This window comes from Malaclemys terrapin, chromosome 13 (genome assembly GCF_027887155.1).
Source record: "Malaclemys terrapin pileata isolate rMalTer1 chromosome 13, rMalTer1.hap1, whole genome shotgun sequence".
NCBI classification, from domain to species: Eukaryota; Metazoa; Chordata; order Testudines; family Emydidae; genus Malaclemys; species Malaclemys terrapin.
Window position 1 is genome coordinate 27,307,384 of NC_071517.1, and position 21,250 is coordinate 27,328,633.

General features: G+C 47.4%; 1 pseudogene; it reads left to right on the top strand.

Moving 5' to 3' along the window:
• The window catches only part of LOC128847883 (zinc finger protein RFP-like), a 33,869-nt pseudogene extending 12,619 nt beyond the window's left edge, over window positions 1-21,250 (top strand).

Below are 21,250 nucleotides of genomic sequence, written 5' to 3' on the forward strand. Positions count from 1 at the left end.
CAAAAACCAGCTCAGCTTTGGGAATCTCCTAAAGAGTTCTCCCATCTCTCCCATCTCCCCATACCAACACCCAGTTAGGTGTAAGCTGAGTCTGTGCTCTGTGCAGGAGGAATTGTGCTGTGTCAACCTGATCACAGGACGAAGGATCCCGAGTGCTAGTTCCTGCTCTGCCTCCTGGGTGGAGCCCACCCACAGCCTGGAGAGCCAGTGCAACCCCCACCCTGCCTTAACACCCAAACTGGCGCTGCAGGGAGAGGAAGCAGCCCCAGTGCACCATGGAAAGGGAATCCAGTAGAATGAAGTGGTGCAGAGGGCTTCAACCAGCGCTCCAGTGCACAGGCTGGTGGAGAGACTGGTTAGGGTGGACGGGCTATGCTGTGCTGGAGTCCTATGTCCTTGCCCCAGGATGGGGGTGGATTTTGCCTCCATAACACCCCTCTACTCAGATTACATTTCCTCCCCTCACAATAAACAAACCTATCATAGCAGATTGAAGCAAGATCCATCCCCCTTTTAATTTCCAATTTGTGCTCGGGGTTGGATTTGAGCTCATAGTGTCTACCTGATACTCAGATTCAGTGGCCAGTGCAGTCCCTCAGAGGCACCCAGAGCCTATGAGACACAGCTGGCTTTCAACACTCTAGGGCTCTCTGCACATGCTCAGTGTGAACCCTTTGGTGTGGCAGTCATGGGAATCTCAGAGCTGATCTTGTCAAGCGAAGCCACCAGTGATCAGAATAGTGCTATGATGTCTGCTCCCCAGAAAGGGCTAGTGGGTTTCATGGGGGTAACCATCCAGTGAATGAGATGCTGGACTTTTCCCTATCCGGGAGCACAAAAACATTGGTAGAAGCCTCCACTTTTAGAAAAGCTGTTTTACTCAGGGAGCTGTATCTTGAGAACCCTTCATCAACTGGTCTCAAATTTGGAACACTAGCCGGACCCTGCTTCTCCACAAGGCACTGCAAATGTCAAGGCAATCAGAGGAATTGTGTAGATTTTAGAGCACTTAAAATAGTCAAGTTTTAAACAGAAAGCTGATCTCAACTGTAACTCTACTCAGCCAGGTGGTCCACTACAATAAGGGAGGTGAAAGCACCCCCACCTCTTCCTCCAGACATTGGGTGTGCAGCTAAGCAGGTGCCTAACTCCGTGCACGGAGGCCTTAGCACATACTCCTCTCATTGGCATCTCCCATTGGCTAGCTTAGGTGGCTTCCCAACTAGAGTGCTGTTTTTTGTAGATTGCAGTCTAAGGGTGTGTCTAAGACGCTGTAGCACTGTAGTGTAGACACTTCCTACATCGATAGAAGGGGTTTTTCCCTCAATGCAGTTAGTCCACTTCTGGAGAGGCAGTAGTTAGGGTGACAAAGAATTCTTCTATTGACCTAGCTGTGTCTACATCAGGGGTTAGATAGATGTAACTACATCACAGAAGGTGTAAAATATTTCACCGCTCTGAGAGATGTAGTTAGGCCGACCTAAGTTTTAGGTGTAGACCAGGCCTTAGGAAGAATAAGGGAACGTCTACACTACAGCAGCACAGCTAGAGTGCTACAGCTGTGTGGCTGAAGCACCGTACTGTACATGCTTCCTATATTGACGGAAGTGGTTTTTCCATCGCTCTAATTAATCCCCCTTTCTGAGAGGTGATAGCCAGGTCAATGGAAGAATTCCATTGTCTACACTGGGGGTTAGGTCAATCTAGCTGTGGTACTCAGGGCACACAATTTCTCACAGCCCTGAGGGACGTAACTAGGCTGATCTATGTTTTAAGTGTAGACCAGGACTAAGAGGGGTTTCCCTGGAGCTAGCTGGAAACACAGGGGCTGAGGGACTGGCTGACAGCTTTATGTGTGTGTGTGTGAGGCAGAGAGAAAGAGAAGCAGTCATGAGTGTGATCCTGGCAGGAAACTGAGAGACAGAGCTTGCTTCAGGCACAGGAGTCCCTAGAAAGGCAGACGTGGAGTTCTGAGTAAGGAAACTGGCTGTAGTTTTTTGTTTCTACTATGTCAGGGCACAGGAATGTGTGACTTTGTAAATAATAACAACTCCACCAAAGAAATACCTGACTCCTATAATTAATTTTTCCTGCCAATGGAAGAACCTAGAAGTCCCCAAATACTGGCTAAATGCTGAGGTCAAAGAAGCAATGGTACACCCTGAGTCAGAATCTAGACCTATGTGTTGGTGGGAAATATTTGCGGGGAGCTCCCACAGCAAAGAGCCTGTGCAGAGGAGTAGATTGCTCCTAATTGTGGACTTCAGCATATCCATCTTTGTATGCTGTGCAGTCCTCATTGTCCCTACTCTCCAAGCTGACACTTCTCTTCCTGAGTCCAACAAAACCAAAACTAGGATCCCTGGCTTGTATTTTCCCGCATCAGAACCAGTCCACACAGTGATTATGAGCTCAGTATTGGCCCAAGGAGAAAAAATGATTGGAAGAGACTGGGGCAGCTGGAATGCGGCAGCAGTGGGGATGGTAGGATTGTTCCTTTCCCTTCTGTGTTACAAAGATTAAACCTAAAATCTTTCCAGCTCTTAGCTGGTGTTTTGAAGGGGCTGGGCTGTAACCTTTAGACTGCAAAGCCATAATGCTTAGAGGATTTACCATAATATCACTCTTCAGCTCAAGGGTTGCTGCTGATTAGTGACTTGCTGCCATTTTCATGCCTTGTCACTAGCACACACCAGCTGCCTCTGACCTTAACCCAGGGAGCTCCTGTAGCCTGGCTGGTCCCAGGCTGGGGGTTACATGTTCAGCAAGACACAGCCAAGCCAAGGCTCCTCTGCACACACATTGTCACTGAAATAACTCAATGGGATTTAGTTCCCACCTAGTTTTGTTTCAGTGCAAGTCTGCATGTGGCTGTGGACACCCTCGTTGTGAATTAAGAATGTCCTAGTTCAATTGAGGACACATCTACACAGCACCTGGGAGGTGTGATTCCCAGCCCGCGTAGACGTACACATGTTGAATCTGCTGGAGCTAGCACACTGCCAATAGCAGTGCAGCCGTGGCGGCTTGGGCTAGCCACTAGAGGACAATCCAGCCCAACTCCCATCTGGATGCATACTGTGTAGACATACCCTGAGTTTAAGCATTTGTCGTCTTGTTTGTTTCTTTCCTCCCCCCTCCCCCTTTTCCTTTCATTGCCTTTTTGCTTCTTTACACCCTTCTGCTCTGGTTCCTTATCTATGTAGTTCCAGCTTCCTTCTTTTCTTATCTTTCTCCTGCTCCTTCTCCCCACCTCTCCTTTTTCTTCACTTCATTCTGCACCTGTGCAGCTGATATGAGGTGGGACAGGGAGCTCCCATTATCAGCAAAACTGTTCTCTCTGCATCAGAAATAGAAGACCAGAGATCCCAGCAGCCATGGCCTCAGTGACTCCTGTACAGGAAATCCAAGAGGAAACCAAATGTCCCATCTGTCTGGAATATCTGACAGACCCAGTGACCATAGACTGTGGGCACAACTTCTCCCGAGGCTGCATCACTCAGCACTGTAAGTCATGGGCAGAGGGGGACTATGACCATTTGTGCTACCCCAGTTGCAGAGCCCTGATCCGGAAAGGGACTCTCCGGAATAACTATCAGCTAGCAAATATAGTGGAAAAAAATAAAACAACTGCCTTTAGGAACAGGAAATAAGAATCTGTATGTGAGACACCAGGAGAAACTTAACCTGTTCTGTGAAGAGGACTGGGAAGCCGTGTGTGTGGTTTGTGAGAGATCCCTGGAGCACAGATCTCACACAGTGCTTCTCATGGAGGAGGCTGCCCAGAAATACACGGTAGGAAACACTCTGGATCCTGGTTAATTCAATCCTTTTCATTTTCAGACTAAATCTCTCAGATCCACAGACTCTCCCAGTTTACCACACTTTCTCCCTTGATCTCTGGCTCCACCTAAATCTCTCTCTATCAGGCTCCTTCCTCTGGGCAAGTGCAGGGAGCCCTGGCTACTGATGCTGCCCCAGCTTGTCACCCCACACTGTTTATTAGGGGGAGGTGGGTACTAGAGCTCTGTGTGAGCTTTCCTTGCACACAGGATTGAAGCAAAATGGGTCCGTGCTGATGCCAGGCCAGGAATGGAGGGAATGAGCTGCTCCCACCACACCCCTGACGGCCCAGGCACTGCCAGCAGGACATTCACATTAATCATGAACATAGCAGCCTTCGCTCTGCTGCATTGAACATATATGCAGGAGAGGGTTTAATCACAGATACTATGGGCTTTTCCCTAGGGTCCCATCTTTTGAGTCAGATGATTAAAACAGATTCTCGGATTTCATAAAAAGAAAATCAGCAACCCAAAAGTAACGCTCTAGCCCATATGATTGAAAATAAAAGTTTGAAAACGTGGCCCAAGCATAACTGATATGGTGATGTGTGCCTGAATCTGCAGAGAGCCTGGGCTGATAGCTCTGAGAGGAGGGAACTGCCCCATGGAACTGAATGGGATGTTCCCTCCAAGATCTACTGTTCTGGGGTCCTCATGCACCTCTCCCCAGCTGTGCACTCTGTGTGTGCAGCAGGCAGGTAGGAAGGCTGTGGGCCCAGCTCCCCACTGGAAAATACACGTGACAGGATCCAAGATGTACAATCTAGAACTGGGGTACTGCTGTGCCCCCTTAAATCTACAATGTGGGCTGTCTCTCATAATGCTTTGCTAGTGTCAAGCAGCAAATCCCTCCAGGTGCTGTCATCACTCAGGAGAACAGCATGTGGAGCCCCAAACCCAGCTAGATTGCATGAACGCTCCCAGAGCCACTCACGAATCACACAGAGACAGGCACCAGCCAATTCCTCCCAGATCCCAGCCTTGCAACCCACAGCTGTACCACCTTGCCCTGGTCAGAAGCCTGATCAGTTTAAATTTATTACCCAGTCCGTCTCTCCCTTGATGTGGAGAGGACACACACTAGCCCTTGTAACCTGAGCTGAGATTTCCCAACCACATCAACCAAAACACACTGTTTTAGGTGAAATATAAAACATATTTATTAACTACAGAAAGATACATTTTAAGTGATTATAAGTGGTAAGCACAAAAGGTCAGAGATAGTTAACAAAGGAAATAAAAGATAAGCACACAGTCTAAATCTTAAACTTTATTACACTAGGCAGTATTTAGATCAAGCAGTTTTCTCACCCCACTGGATGTTACAGTTCGTAATACACAGGCGTACCTTTTTAAGCCTGGGGCCAGTCTCTTCAGTTGAAGTCTTTGTATTCCCAGCATTCTTGTTGCTTTCAGCATAGGTGAGGGAGGAGAAAGACCCAGGCATGATGCCACTGTCCCTTATTTTATTCTCTTAGTTCACGTGCCTGGAAAATACTAGCCCAGACATGTCCTGGTGGGCTTTGCTGAGCCACAGAGTTGAGTAATCTCCCACTGTGTGATGCTTGTGTGACTGAGTCATGGAGTTGTAAATCCACTGTTTACTATTCCCCTGCTGGTCAATGTCTGGTGATGATCATTCAGTGCCCACCTGGGTGTTGGTCACCTTATTTGTCATTGTCACTGGATAAATAGCATTAGAGACTCTCAATCTTACAACATATTTCAGTAACAACCATACAGCAAAATCTCATAACTTCATACACACTAGCAATATACATATTTGGACAGAACAAGGGGTTTCAGAATATCACAATCTTTCATATGATATCCTATATGACATGCATTGTATGAAATATATCATAATTATATGATGGGGTCAATATGGGGATTCTAGGGTGCTGCTTTGAGGTACAGAGTGCCACAGCACTATACACAAATTTTCTGCTGTGCTCAGATTGCACATCCTTTTGACAGAGGCAGAGTGTACCACTATCCCCTTTCTACAATAAATTATGATTTCTACGTAGGGCTGCATTTGAACTCATGCTGCCTGTGTATTACTCAGGTTCAATGGCTGAAAAATTGCCCCTTGAGCCTCTCAAGTCCATGATTTGCTGCAAGCAAGCTAGCTTTCCACTCCCTAACCCTCCCTCTCTCTGCACCTACTCAGTGTTGTTCCTTGGTGCCTGACCCTTAGTCAAGAACCTAACAGTACAACCAAACTCTTTTGCTAATCACATTCTGAATTTTGCTCCCCCACAGGGCTAGTGGGTGCCATGCACTCTCCAAGGGCAACCCTCAAGAAAAAGAGACCATTGTGCCAGGGTCAGAACTATGGTTTGATCCTCAGCTCTGGACAAATATATATGTAACTCTTCTGCCCATCTAAGTTGGCAGCAACAAGGGCCGGGTTCTGTATCTAGGGGTTCCGTTTCAATAACGCAATGCAAAACTGGCTCGAGCCCCCACCCAGTGACCTGGGACAATTAGAGGCACCCAGGGGGTGGTATGTAAGAGGCAATATTTCCCCTCTCACAAGCACGGAGTCTGAGTGTAACAGAAAATGTTTAATAACATGAGGTAAACGACATCAGCATTAAATTGGAAAAACACCACAAACAGGATTCATAACACAAACCATGAGCAAAAAACCCACCCCAGCAAATTGGGCTGTGTCCTTTCCCTTTGGTTCTTGAATCCAGCAACCCAAAAATCACCCAGAGTCCCCAAAGTCCAACACCCCCAAAGTCTCTTGGGTCCAGCAACCACCCAAAGTCCCAAAAGTCCAACAGACCCCAAAGTCTCTGTCCCTGGTCAGTGCAGCCCCAGAGTAAAAGGGGGGGGGCACGCAGGGTGTTAAGGGGGACCTTACGTGATCCGAGGCCGGCTGGCCATTTCTCCGTGGGGTTCCACCACAGCCTTCACCACGAGCCAGTCCACTTCCTGCCATCCCACAAACTGCTCCGCTCTACAAGCTGCTCCGCTCCGCTCCCCAACCTGTGAGCCGCTCCAGCCGTCCCCACAAACAGCTCCGCTCACCATTCCTTGGGCCACTCCAACTGGCCCCACAAGGCTCCCCACCACTCACTGCTCCTCCAGTCATCCCCACAAATTGCTCTGCCAGCTGCTTAGCAATATAGCTTCAGGCTCCTCCACTAATTAACACAGCACCCAGTGATCTCAGCTCTTAATAACTTCAGCTTGGGGAGCAAGTGCACTATTGGCCCAAAGTGAATTCAGCTCAGCAGCCTGTAACGAGACTCCTAAGTGAACCAAATTTAGCTCTGACATTCAACAGTGGAGAGAGGCAAAAGATTTATACAATCTGAAGAGAAACTAGTACAATGGCATTTCAAACCCTCAGAGAGGGGGCCTATCCCATCAGTTACAAATCCCTCTCCCCATCCTTTCTCAGTTCACTGGGTTTTGTAACCCATGCCCCTTGTCAAGCAAGTGCTACTTAGGTAATGGTGAAGGACTCACTCAGTCCTTCTGTCATACAACAGTTCCACTGGCCTCGATTCACAGAATCAGGGTAACAAAACTTTATTCTTCCTGCCCCAATAACAGAGAAAACTGGGGATCCCACACCAGCCAAAGTAACCACTTTCAGTTGCTGTTGTTTCATGCCAGGCGAGTGGGTGTGCCTATGCAAACAAGATCAGCCCCTGGAGTTCTTTTCCACACTCGCCATAATTCACCACCAGATGTCAGGGTAGAGCTCATCCTGACTCTGCTTACATATAGTTCCAAACCATGGCAACCTTTGGAGAAGATATGGGGGGCCTTATCCTCAGGAACCCCTAGGACATATGATCCCAAACTTGGATTACTGATAGAGCATCACATCCCCATAATGCACAGCAAATTTCCAGGCAATCTGAGTAACTATGTGGATTTTACAGCACTTAGAAGAGTCCAGCTTTAAACAGAAAACTGCCTTAATCTGAACTATCACAGAGCTAGCACTCCGTTATGTTAAGGGAGGTGGCAGCACCTCTCACTCCTCCTCCTGCATTTCCTGAAAAACACAGCTTAGGTGCCTAACCTACTGGACTCCAAGGGGAGGGTTCCCAGTTGTGGGTCTCTAGCAGAGTCAAACACTTCCCTGCAGCCCAGACTTAGGTGCCAAACACCTTGAGGGGGGTAGATTTTAGGACACAAACGTTTATCTTCATGCCTGATAGCTCCCCGCCTAACTTGTCTTTCATGGATCACATTCTGAGGCTCCTGTCTCTCCCCATGCATTGTATAGGGACCCTAGGTGTCTCTGGCTTTGTGGATCACAGTGTTGTTCCAGTGATTTTTCTAAGCACCAGAACTCACAGTACAGCAATGCCCAAGTCCCATTTTGGATCTGGGCCTTGGTGCTGGCAGTATTGCATTGGCATCGATCAATTTATGTTTTCAGGCCAGTCTTCTCCAGCTAAGACTCTAATGCCCTTTAAAAATATAGATCCCTTATCCTTTTACTTCTCCCCCAATTCATGGAGGCTAGGTCCATTTGCTGTTTGGGGCCTCACAGCTCCATCCTCATTCCCATACCTTTCTTTCCCTACTTCCCTTTCTAGTGAATGTTTTCTTTAGATAATGATGGTCTTCCTTTGGGCTAACTAACAGAGTTAAAAGCTGAATACTCAGTGTCATGGTATTGCCAAACTAAAGTGTTCAAGAATCATGAGTCTGATCTCTCCCAGGTGTTGGATATTGCTATTATGAGATTCAATAATAATAATCAAAATACTAAATGTTGGGCTCTTTTCATTTGCCTTTCCGGTTCTAAGCCTTTTGGATGCACTTGGGTCACATTTTTCTGGTTTTTCTTTGCAGCCAGAAGATTGAGGAACTTCCTTGTTTTAGAAAATGAAAGTTGAGACCATAGGTGCCTACTCCATGGGTGCTCAGGGTCTCAAGCACCCACGGCGAAAAAATAGGGGCTGCTCAGCACCCAGGGGGCTGGCCAGGGCTGCTGCTGTGGTGGCCCTGGGGCTGCCCCACCCATCAGCTGTTGAGTGGGGCTGCCCCTCCACTTGCTTCTCTCTGCCTCTTCCCCTCCTCACTAACCTTAAGGCAGGATGGGGCAGAAAGTAGCAAGTGGCTGGCGGGAGGCGCTCGGTGGAGGGGGCAGAGTGGGAGAGGGGCCTCAGGACAGGCCTCAGGAGAGGGGGAAGAGCTGGTGTGGGGCACCCACCAGCTAAATGAGAAGTCAGTGCCTATGGTTGAAACTCTCCTAATCACATACTTGCAGGAGCTGAGGTGTTAACAGTCACGTCAATTATTGGGAGAGACAGCTAGCATCAAGAGCCCTCTCCATTGCCAGAGCAGCCTTCGTGTAAATCAGAATAAGGCCTTTCAAACACTGATTCCAGCTTTGCCACATTTTTAGCCTGTGAATTAAATATCACTCCTGAGACACACCGACTCTGCTCCTGCAAGCTCATCATCACAGCTGATGCTGATGCCCCCATGAAGCTCCATGATCGAACACAATGGGCTGATTGCAGGATCAGAGCCCTAGTGATACATATTTCACAAAAGTAGGGTGACCATGTTTCCCAAAGAGAAACCTGAGCCCCCTGCCCCATGTGAGGCTGTTGCCAGTCGCTGGAACCATGTGGGGTCCCCCTCAGGAGGCCATTGCCTGTCACTGGAACCCTGCTTCTTCCGCCCCCATGCTGGAACACTGCCTCCCCCAGCTCTGCTTTCCCCCCCTGCAGGGGGCTGGCATCTCCGCTTCCCCACCCCCGGCATGTTCCTCTGCAGCACACCCCACTTTTTGGACAAAAGTGGGCATTTGTGCCATTTGCTCTTGCCAACTGATCAAGTCAGCAAGAGCAAACAGGACAAATGCCTCCTTTTTTTAAAAAAAGTCAGGACTGCCAGGACAGGGCAAAAAAGGGACTGTCCTGGTCAAAAGGGGACGTATGGTCACCCTACACAAAAGCCTCAACAGTGTAATGTTACCAGTGGGATCATTCCAGCTGAGAAGAGTCAGTTTCAGGAAGGGAAACATCAAGTTGGTGCAGATGGGGCATGTTTCTGAGCTCATGATAGTGAACCTTACCCTGTTATACTGCCCAGAGGAAGCACGGCCAGAGAACTGTGTGGAAAGTCTCCAGGATAAAGCTAAATCTGTCTGGACTACTTCAGAGAACCTGTCACTCTGCAGTGTGGGCACAATTTCTGCCAAGCCTGCATCACCTAGGGCTGGGAGGAATAATATACAATATCTTCTGCCCTCAGTACAGAGAAACTATGCAACAGGGAAACCTCAGGCCAAACAGGCAGCTGGCAACATATATCAAAACCACCAAACAGCTATTTTACAGGCAGAAAAGGGATCAGGACGGGAGAGGGTGTGTGGGGTTCACAGCAGCCTCTCAAACTGTTCTGGGAAGAGGCTCAAACTTCTATCTGTGTGGTTTGCCATCTCTCCTGGGCTCCCCAAGCTCACATTGTGGTTCGTATAGCGCAGTCTACCTAGCAGTACAAGGTAAGGAATTGCTGTCAAGTTTTATGAGTAATAACTTTGGACTTTAATTACAGATTAATTTCATTGCAAGTTGCCTATCACAGCTATTGGTGTAACTGCATCATAGAATCATCGAAGTGTAGGACTGGAAGGGGCCTTCAAAGGTCACAGGACTGTGGAGGCCCCTTGCAGTTAAGGCAGGACTAAGTAAAAACTAGACCGTTCCTGACAGGTGTTTGTCTAACATGTTCTTAAAAACCTCCAATGATGGAGATTCAAAAACCTCCCCTGGCAATTTGTTCTAATGCTTAACTACCCAGATCATTTCTCCAGTTTTTCCAGATCATTTTGAATTTTGGATTTTTAATCCTATCCTCCAAAGCACTTGCAATCCCCACAAATGGTCTATGCCATTATCTAAACCAGTCCCCCCTTACCAACAATAGAATCTGTCTGCACCCCACCCCACCCCCATTATGGAACAGTCAAAGCTTCCTGTGATTGGTGTCCTATGGGGGGCGGGACACACTGAGATGGATCAATCAGGCGAACTGCAAAGAATGGAGCAGGAGGATCCCCAAAATGGATGGTTATCCTAATAATTAGATTCATCAAGCCAACAACAAAACAGCTTCTACAATACCTTACTGGTTACCCAGAAGCCAAAAACACAGTTACCTTAAAGAATCCAGCCTTGGGCTCTGACCCAGAGATCCAAGTCAAATATGATGAGGATTACTGAAAATCTTGTTCGTCATATAAAAAGTTATACCAGTCGCAAAGTATTGGACACATTACCCACCAGGTCAATGAATACTTCAGATCTTACCCAAATACACGCTTACCGCCAATTCTTATTAACTAAACTAAAATGTATTCAAAAACTAGAGAGATTATAGGTTAAAAGATAATGATATATACAGACTTGAGTAAAGTTCTTAGGTCAGTTCATAGTAGAAATGGTGAGCTTTAGAGTTGCCAAGTGTTCTTTCAGAATTAGTTCCATAGGTTATAGTCCAATGTCCAATATCAAGGTGATCTAGACTGTAACTGGAGACCTCAGTCTTGCAACTCAAACGTCCCCTGATGAAGCTTACGCAGATCTGAGATAACAGATCAGGGCCCAAGAGTTCTTAGTATAGTTCTCTGGCAGCCTCTTGACAGCAGGCATTCCTTGGGTGATGCATTGTGGCTTTGAAGTAGACCTCCTATTTACTAAGCACCACCTGTAATTAGCTGCATGGATTAGCCTAAGGCAACTGCCCATCTCCCGCCATTTACAGGTAGTTTGCTACATACTTCAAAGAGAAATAAAGACAATGATATTACTACATTCATTGTTCATCTAAATGTTAACATCTCCTTTTGATCTCTGAATTAACAGAATACAGCGCCAGACAGGAACAGTTTGGTTACATTGTTAACCTCTAACAATATATATGCAAAAGCACACAAATATACAATCATTATCTCCTAATATGTCTCTAACAGTTGAATCTAGATTAGTTAGTCTGCTAGTGCTTAACCCCTTCTTGGCTCAGTGCCACACTTCCTCAGCAGTGGATCTTGGGCTGAAGGTGGAGCTGGGGGCAGAAATGGGGATATGGAAGGAGCTGAGGCTAGAAGTGGAGCTGGTCTTGGGGTGTGTTGACACCAGGAGGCATTACTACCCCTGAAATGGACCTTTACTGGCTCCCGGTGGAGTGCATTACTGTCATATCAGTGAAAAAGGTCCACAGTAATTATCTTCAATACACAGCAGTTTATTGAGAAGGAATTATACAAGTGGTAAAGGATTATATCAAGCACATAACTCCTATGTTAGACATTAAGAGCTATACATTCCCCTTAACGATTCTCTCTTTCACAAACATACACAAACAGGCCCTCCACTAGCCTCACACAGTTCCTGCTTGGCAAACAGAGAAGGTGGTTACCAATTTTATAAATGGTTTCTTCTCTCGTTGTCTGTTCTTCTCAGCTCTCTGGTCTGTTTCAGCTTCCCTCAAGGCAAGGCCTTGGTTCACAGTCCTACTCGAGCCCACAGAGCAGAGTTTTGGCTACTCTGTCTAGTAGCATTGCTTCTTCAAGTGTCAATTAAGGAATCCCAAGCACAGTAATTTACTTTGCTTGATTCTTATACTCTTTTTCCTCAAGGAGTCACATGTCTTAAAAGCATGCCCAGTGGCCATGTGGTTACTAATTTTTACTTGATAAGTAATTTAGAAGGGGCTGGTGGGGGAGGGCGGTACCCAACAAAGATCATCCCACGTTTTCTCACTCGTCAGTCATTCACTCTATTTCTCTGTGTGACCTTCTTGCTGTAAGGTCACTATAATCAGACCAACCTGTGCTCCATGCTTGAACTTTATACAATGTGATATTTATTTTTGCATGGGCCCATATTTGTCGACTAATAGGTTCAGTATCAATCGGACACACAGACTTTTCCAGTTCTTTATCAAATTTGCTTCTGCTTAAAGGGAACCTGCTCCCAGGATTCTCTGCTGCCATTCATCCATGTTTATGTCATGTCAATTTATGCTCTCACCATTCATTCAGTATGGCCACACCAATTTGGCACCATCCCAACACGGTGGAGAGGGAATGAGGACAGAGCTGGGCTGGGGGTGGAGTGAAGCTGTGGCTGAAGTTGGATCTGGTCTGAGGTTGGAGAGGGAGTGAGGGTGAAGCTGGGCCTGGAGGTGGAGCAAGACTGCTTGCCCCCACAAATGTTCCTCTGTGACCCCATAGAGTGGCATGCCACACACTTAGAGAACCACTGATCTAAATAATTTATGAAGATATTGAACAGAACCGAACCCAGGACCAATCCCCTCAATATGCCCTTCCAGGCTTTACTGTGAAACACTGGTAACTACTCTCTGGGAATGGTTTTCCAACCAGTTGTGTACTAGCCTTATAGTTGCTCAATCTAGGCTATATTGCCCTAGTTTGTTTATGAGAGGATCATGTGAGACAGTATCAAAAAATCTTACTAAAATCAAGATATACCACATCTACCACTTCCCCCTTGCACAAGGCTTGTTACCCTCTTAAAGAAAGTTATTAGGTTGGTTTGACATGATTTGTTGATGATAACTCTATGTTGACTGACTGTTACTTATCACCCTTATTATCGTATAGGTGTTTTCAAATTGACTGACTATTTGCCCCATTATCTTTCTGGTACTGAAGTTTAACTGACTCCTATGTAATTCTCCAGGTTATCCTTATTCCCGCTTTTATAGATTGGCACTATATTTGCTCTCTTCCTGTCCTCTGGAAACTCTCCTATCTTCCATGAGTTTTCAAAGATAATCACTAATGTCTCAGATATTTCCTCAGTCCTTGAATATTCTAGAACATATTTCATCAGGCCCTGTTGACTTGAAGACATCTAACTCATCTTAGGTTTTGTCTATACTACCACTTTTGTAAGTAAAATTTTTGTCAGTCAGGGTGTGAAAAAACACACCCCTGACCGATGTAAGTTTCACTGGCAAAAGTGCTGGTGTGGACAGCGCTATGTTGGCAGGGGACATAGCTAATGCCACTTGTTATGGGTGGTTTAATTATGCTGGCAAGAGAGTTCTCTCTTGGAGGCAAAGACAGGCTACACAGGAGACCTTACAGTGGCACAGCTGTACTGCTACATGGTTCGTAGTGTAAACATAGCCTTAGTAATTTTTAACTTGTTCTTTCCCTATTTTAGCTGCAGATTCTACCTTATTTTCACTGGTTTTTCATTATGTTAGATGTCCAGTTGCTACCAAGTTTTTTGGTGAAAACTAAAACAGAAAGTCATTTAGCACTTCTGCTATTTCTACATTTTCTGTTATTGTCTTTGCCCTCTCCTTGAGTAATTGGCCTACCCTGTCCTTGGTCTTCATCTTGCTTCTAAAGTATTTGTAGAACGTTTTATTGTTACTGTTTATTTCTCTAGCTAGTTTAATCTCATTTGTGCCTTGGCCTTTCTAATTTTGTCCCAACATGCTGTGTCATTTTTTTTATATTCATCCTTTGTAATATGAGCTATGTGAAGCCTTCATTGTATGAAACATGATATAAAAAGTAAATTAAAAGTAAATTATGCAGTATGAAGACTTTAAAAATGCCTAATATGGGGGGGGGGGGGGATTTCAAAAAAGCTGAATCCTTTTCAAACTCAGCTCCCACTGGTGAAATAAGGGAACTTTCTACAGAACAGAAGCTGTTAATGATCATTGAGGTTTAAATCACAGGACCTGCAGTCCAAGTTATGTGAGAATGTTTCCTTCAGGCTGGAAATTTCAAGCTGTTGTTGTTATTGCTTTGTATTATTATATTTATGAGTGTTATTTGCATCACTGTAGCCCCCAAAGAGCCCATATGAGATTACCTCAATTTGTGCTGGGCTCTGCACAAAACACAGCGAGGGACAATCCTGCCCTCAGCAATCTAACTAGATGAGAGAAAGGGTGGGAGAGGAAATGGAAGCATTGAGAGAGGGCCTGCCTGGTCCCCCAGCAGATTGGTGGCAGAACTAGGAATAGAATTTAGGTCACTGAAGGGCCAGTCCAGGGCCTTAACCACTAAGCTATGCTGCTTATATTGCCTTTTTGTTTGGTAACCACTCTGACTTTTTGCCTATCACTTATAATCACTTAAAATCTATATTTTGTAGTCAATAAACTTGTTTTACTGTTTATCTTTACCAGTGAGTTTGCCTGAAGTGTCTGGTAAATAGCTCAGGTTTGCAAAGGCTGCTGTATATTGACTTTCCATTGATGAAGTGGTGAACCAATTAATACATTTGCACTGCTCATCTTGAGCAGTGGAAGACGGTATATTCCTGAAGTGCAGTGCTGGGAGCTGGGAGGATTTGGCTGGTGCCTTTCTCTGTGTGATTCATGAGTGGCTTGGGGAGCATTCATGCAATCTAGCTGGGGGTGGGGCTCCACATGCTGTTGTGCTGAGTGATGTCAGCACCTGGAGGGGTTTGCTGCTTGTCACTAGCAAAGCATTGTGAGAGACATCCAAGACTAGAGAGTTAAGGGGGCACAGCGGTCCCACAGTCCCAGGCTCTACCCTGGGGATCCCGTCACACCTACCAATCAAGCTTGGGTAATTGAGGTCTCTCTTTAATTCCTGAAAAGATTGAACCTTAATTGGTAACATGTCTGAATATTGGAGCATAAGCTTTCGTGGGTGAATGCCCACTTCATCAGACGCAAGACTGATGTTGCTTTTTACAGATTCAGACTAACACAGCTACCCCTCTGATGTCGGAATATGACACACTCCCAGTCTGCATTAATAAGATCTCATTTCTTTGGTTTCCCTGGTGCCATAAACCTAGTAGGACTGGCAGTGATCTACAGAGTCTTGGGGCTTGGGTGTAAAATCAACCCCTAGACACATGCACTGTTAATCTCAAAATAAACCAGCCAAATCATTTCTGTTTCTTCAGGAAAAAAATCAGGCCCACCTGAAGACACTGAGAGAAGAGAGAGAAAAGCTGCTGGGATTTAAAATGGCTGGAGAGTGGAAGAGCCAGGAGTATTTGGTAGCTGCCCATTGTAATTAGCCGGCAAGGACTTGCAGTTAGTAGTCAGATTCCTCTCTGGCCTTGGTGAAGGTGGACTTGTGTGAATTTCTCCATGATCATGGATTGCTTAGGGTTACCATATTTCCACAATCAAAAAAGAGCCCCACCCTAGCCCTGCCCCATCCACTCCCTCCCACTTCCCATCCCCTGACTGCCCCCTCAGAACCCCCAACCCCCCTGCTTCTTGTCCCCTGACTGCCCTCTCCTGAGAACCCCCCACCCTAACTGCCCCCCTAGGACCCTACCTGTCCCCTGACTGCCCTGACCAATGGGTAGCAGGTTTGTAGAAATTTTGGCGGTGCCCAGAACCCACCCCCACCACCTGCCTTAGGGAGGAGGGTTGGGTGGGGGGAGGAGGTCTGGGGTGCAGGTCCTGGGCTGGGGATTAGGGTGCAGGAGGGGTGCAGGGTGCAGGCTCTGGGATAGAGTTTGGGTGCTGGGTGCAGGCTCCGGGCTGGGGCAGGGGGTGGGTGTGCAGGAGTGAATTCCTGCAGGTGAGACTGAGTTAGAAATATTCCAGATACCAACACAGGGACAGGGAAGCTCCTGCATCAGGAGCACTGGGGTCCAGCAGTCAGAGAGCTCAGTGTAACTCAGTGTGTGCATTCCTGAAAGGTGAATAACTATTTCTCTTTGCAGCATTACAGACACATTGATATTAGAGATGGAAAAGCCCCACTAGCTCAGTGAATCCATGGTCCTGGGGACAGGCTAGGGCCTCTTTTCCCCATATTTGCAGTACTCCTTCCCTTGGATCCCTGGTGTGTGTCAGGTGATACTGAGATTCTTTTTCTCTCTCTCTCCTCTCTAGGATGTCAGAAGCACCTTGAGCAGGTACGGGGCTCCTTCTCACTCCCCTCACACTTCACAATGCTGGGAAAAAGTTTGGAAACCATTGTAGGCACTGACTCCATGGGTGGTCCAGGGCTGGAGCACTCACAGAGAAAAATTAGCAGGTGCTCAGCACCCACCAGCAGCCATGCTCCCCTCTCTCTTGCCCTCCCTCCAGCTCCTCCTGGCTGCCATGATCAAATGTTTCGTGGCATTCAGCAGGCTCCAGTAGGGAGGGGGAGGAGTGGGGATGGGGCATGCTCGGGGGAGGGGACAGAAAGTGGCGGGGAAGAGGAGGGGTGGGGCAGAGTTGGGGCGGGAAGAAGTGAGGTGGAGGTGGGGACTTGGGGGAAAGTTTAGAGTGGGGGCAGGGGTGGACTGGAGGTGGGGGGGCGGGTTGAGCACCCCTCGGCTAGCGGGGAAGTTGGCACCTATGAAAACCATGTTAGCACTGCATCTCCCCAGGGCCATACAGCTAAATGTGTGGGGGAGGTTATATTTTGGATACAAATATCTCTGATCAAACTTCATCCTGAAGACTTTGGGATGATACTTTCAGTGGGAAAGAGTGACCTAAAGTATTTCCTAGTTATGTTACATCCCTGGGGGACTGGCTGCCTCGAGATTACGGGGATGGAATATGGGCCTTTCTCTACTGGGGCACTATTTACCATTCAACCTAGGCCAGCAGTGATTAAGAGTCTTTCCCATCTGAGGATTGTTTGGAGACCTGTGTGGAATGAGCTGGGGAGAGGGGAGCTGGTGTATCAGCTAGCTCCTCCTAGACAGATTTCTACAACACTTAACATGGGAACTTCCTGTCCATCAGAAAATGGAGGCCACCGAGTGAATTGACCATTGAGAATCAACTCCCCTTTTATCCCCAGAGCTGGTCTCGCCAGACCAGAGTTAAAGAATATGAATGAGACCTTTGGGGGGAAGGTTGCACAGCCATGGCCTGTGCTGCACCTGCTCTGAGGATGGGAAAAGTGGAGGAATTCTAACTCCAGGCCCATTAGAGCAGCAACTCACTAGCAAGAAATTATGAGTCACTAAATGAAATAGAAAAATGTGAAGTTATTTCTCTCCAGGTGTGAGAAGGGGAAATTCCAGCAACCAGTGGAGATCTCCCAGAAATCTATTGCTCTAATGGAGGCTCTGAGGAAATTCAAAGGTACTGAGTAGGAATCTAGAAGGGGAAATTGGGATGTGGCTCTGAGACTGTAGGAGGGGATGGGCTCTGGCCAATTGGTGCATAATTAGATGACATATCTATTTAATGAGAGGTGGAAAGTAGAGAAATTGAGCAGGCATAACAGGGGCCCAGGTGTCAGGACGTCTCAGATTAATTCATGATTTACAAAGGTCACAACATTGAGGCCCAAATTTAACAAAAGGGCCTAATTTGGAGACCCTGAGTATCTCTCTGTACCACAGAACTTGCATGGGGGTCAGAGAAACAGGGTTGCCATTCTAGATAGATCTTGGGGCATCCCTAGCCTGTGCCAAAGTCTGCACGGGCCTCTGCAGCCACTGAATAGGGGATTCACAAACTACCCCCCTCTATCCCTTTGCCTGGTTAGGGGTGAATCTGGTCCATTGAGACAACCCTTTCCCAGCTCAAATTTCCACATTGATAAGATAATTTATTATTTGTATTTCAGTCTATGGAGGACGAGGGCCCCATTGTTCTGAGCTCTGTAGAGATGCTGAGTAAATAGACCCAAAGAGATTACAACTGAGAGCCCTGACCCTGTAAACTCTCAACATCCCACTAAAGTTGAAGGGACCAAAGTGAGTAAAGTTACGTTCAAGTTAAAGTCTTTGCAGGATCTGGCTCTAGGGTCTGACAAAATGCAGTAGGTGAATGAGACAAACTAGCTGGGGTCTGCAGGGGGGAGGGGATGACAAAGGAAAAACAAACCTCTCTTACAGATCGTATGTCCTAGGATTGTTGTGAGGCTTAGTGGATGTTGAGTCCACTGCTGAGAATTTCCTCAATGAAAGAGGACATAGAAGGTTTCAGATTATCTTATATTTATATTAAAGACTTGAGTGTCTGTTTCTCTGTCAAAATTAAAACACAGTTATAGCAGTTGTGGAGATGTATGGACACCCCATCCCCTTTCGGGGTGTATCGTGGTGCACTGAGACCACGGTTACAGTCTACCCAATGGCCAGAATCAAAGCGGCAACCCTTGAATGCAAGGCAGAGTGGCCTAGCGACCAGAGTCAATATAGCAGCCCTCAAGTGCAGCGGCCCTTCGGTGCAGGGCAGTGTGGCCTAGTGGCCAGAGTCAGTATAGTGGCCCTTGACTGCAAGGCAGCATGGTCTAATGGCCAAATCCAGGGGCCACCACCAAAAATGGGATGATGGCCGGGGTAGGGGACCCAGGGCCACCTGACTACATCAGGTCCCAACCCCACCAGATCCTGACCCAGGGCCCTAACAGTAGTGGAGTAGTCATCCACTGGGTCAGCAGTGAATCCAACCACAGCATGCTGATATTACATGGGTGGGAGATAGCACTCACTCCACCTCCCTGGGTCACTTCCTACCAGTCTTCCGGAAGCTGCAGTCCATGTGACGTCAGGGTCTCTGGGTTCCTCGATTCCCGGGACTCCGACTCCAGCCAGTCATCTGTATTGCAACAGATCTCTGGTCTGGGTCTTGGGATCTCCGTCTCCTGCAGGCGAGGGCTGTAATGGCTCCTGGGCTGGCGCCTCCACCAAGAGTCCTTCCTCTTTGGTGGTCAGCCCAGACTGAGCTGGGCTGCTCTCCTTTATACTAGCACAGCAATCGAAGCATGCCCAGCAGGGTCTGCGGGATGCGACTTCCTCTGCCCATAGCGTGGGATTATCCCTTTCCTGCCTAGTGCAGGGTATGCACACCCTGTCACAGCAGTTAAGAGTGAGAATGCTGTTACCAATATGAAAGCAGGAAATCCCATCTCTTTTATTCTTTTCCCCACCAGACACTCTGCCATCTGAACTGAAAACAAAAAGAGGGGGATCCCTGGGAGCACACATACAGGGTAAGATTTCAGGTGATGATTATCTTTAAATTATGACAAAATTCCATGAAAAAATTGTCATGAAATTGTTGCTAAAGTTACCAACCCAAGCAACACTGGGCATGATGCACACAGCCTTAAAAATAAACACATTAAACAGTAAGGAGACCCCAAGCAATCAAATAATGTGACACCAAAATTATTGCTGAGTTCATGTCCATGCTGATTAACAGAAGCACTCTCATGCACCAGCATCCAAATACCCTTAACTCTGACCTTGGGTCAGACATTCATAAGCCTTTTTAATATTAAATTGAGAGAAATGAGTAAAGAGATCTCTCCCCTGAGGGCTGACACATACCTCTCCTTTACCCCAGTGGAGAGGTCTCCTCTATCACTCTTCTCCAGCCTCTTACCTTTCATTTGGGCAGGGCAGGGCTCTCCCATTAGAGCTGCTCACTGACTGGGGAGATGCTCTCCCTCTCATGCTGGCACATCCTCCATTCTCTACAGGCTGCCGATGGGGCTACCCCCCAATGCCACCTCCTACTCTTTGGTCTTAAGTAGCTTTTCTCCCATGCTCTATCTTCCTCTCTATTCCCTGGTCTGGGAGTGGTGAATGCATTTAGCAGAAGGAGCTTTCCTCAAGGGTTTAAAGCTGTTACCTGCCTCTTCTGCTCCCTCCTCACTAAAAGTTTCTGCTACCTTCCTTGCTGTTTCTCTGCTGCTGGGAATGGACCAGCCCCAGCAGGGGGAGCAGGAAGCAGAAGCAAATGAGAAACTAATAAAGTGATTCACATTAAACAGGCTGAGGAACTGCAGAGACATCTCTGCTGAGTCTCAGGTGCCCAAGACAAAGGCAAATCCTTGGGAACGTCCCAACTAGAACAGGGCTGCTGAGTAGTGTGAGAAATCATCCCAGCCTCTCCCAGGGCTGAGCTCTGCCCCTAACTCTCTGATTCTCTCTCTCTCCTCAGGGAATATGTCTCTGGATCCAGACACGGCTCATCCCGACCTCGTCCTGTCAGAGGATCAGAAAAGTGTGAGATGTGGACATGCACGGCAGGATCTGCTCAACAACCCTGAGAGATTTGACACTGAGCTCTGTGTGCTGGGCTGTGAGGGCTTCACCTCAGGGAGACATTCCTGGGAAGTGGAGGTGGGAGATAGGAGATCCTGGTCTGTGGGGGTGGCCAGAGAGTCTGTGAGGAGGAAGAGATGGATCAGCCTTAATCCTGAGGAGGGGATCTGGGCTGTGGAGTGGTGCTAGTGGGGTCAGTTCTGGGCTCTCACCTCCCCTGTGACCCCCCTGCCCCTGAGCCGGGAGCCCAAGAGGATCCGGGTTTGTCTGGACTGTAAAAGGGGGCAGGTGACATTTTTTGATGCTGGTAACGAGGCCCCAATCTTCACTTTCCCTTTGGCCTCAGTCCCTGGGGAGAGAATCCACCCCTGGCTCCGGGTAGGGGCAGGAGCTCAGCTCAGACTGTGTCCCTGA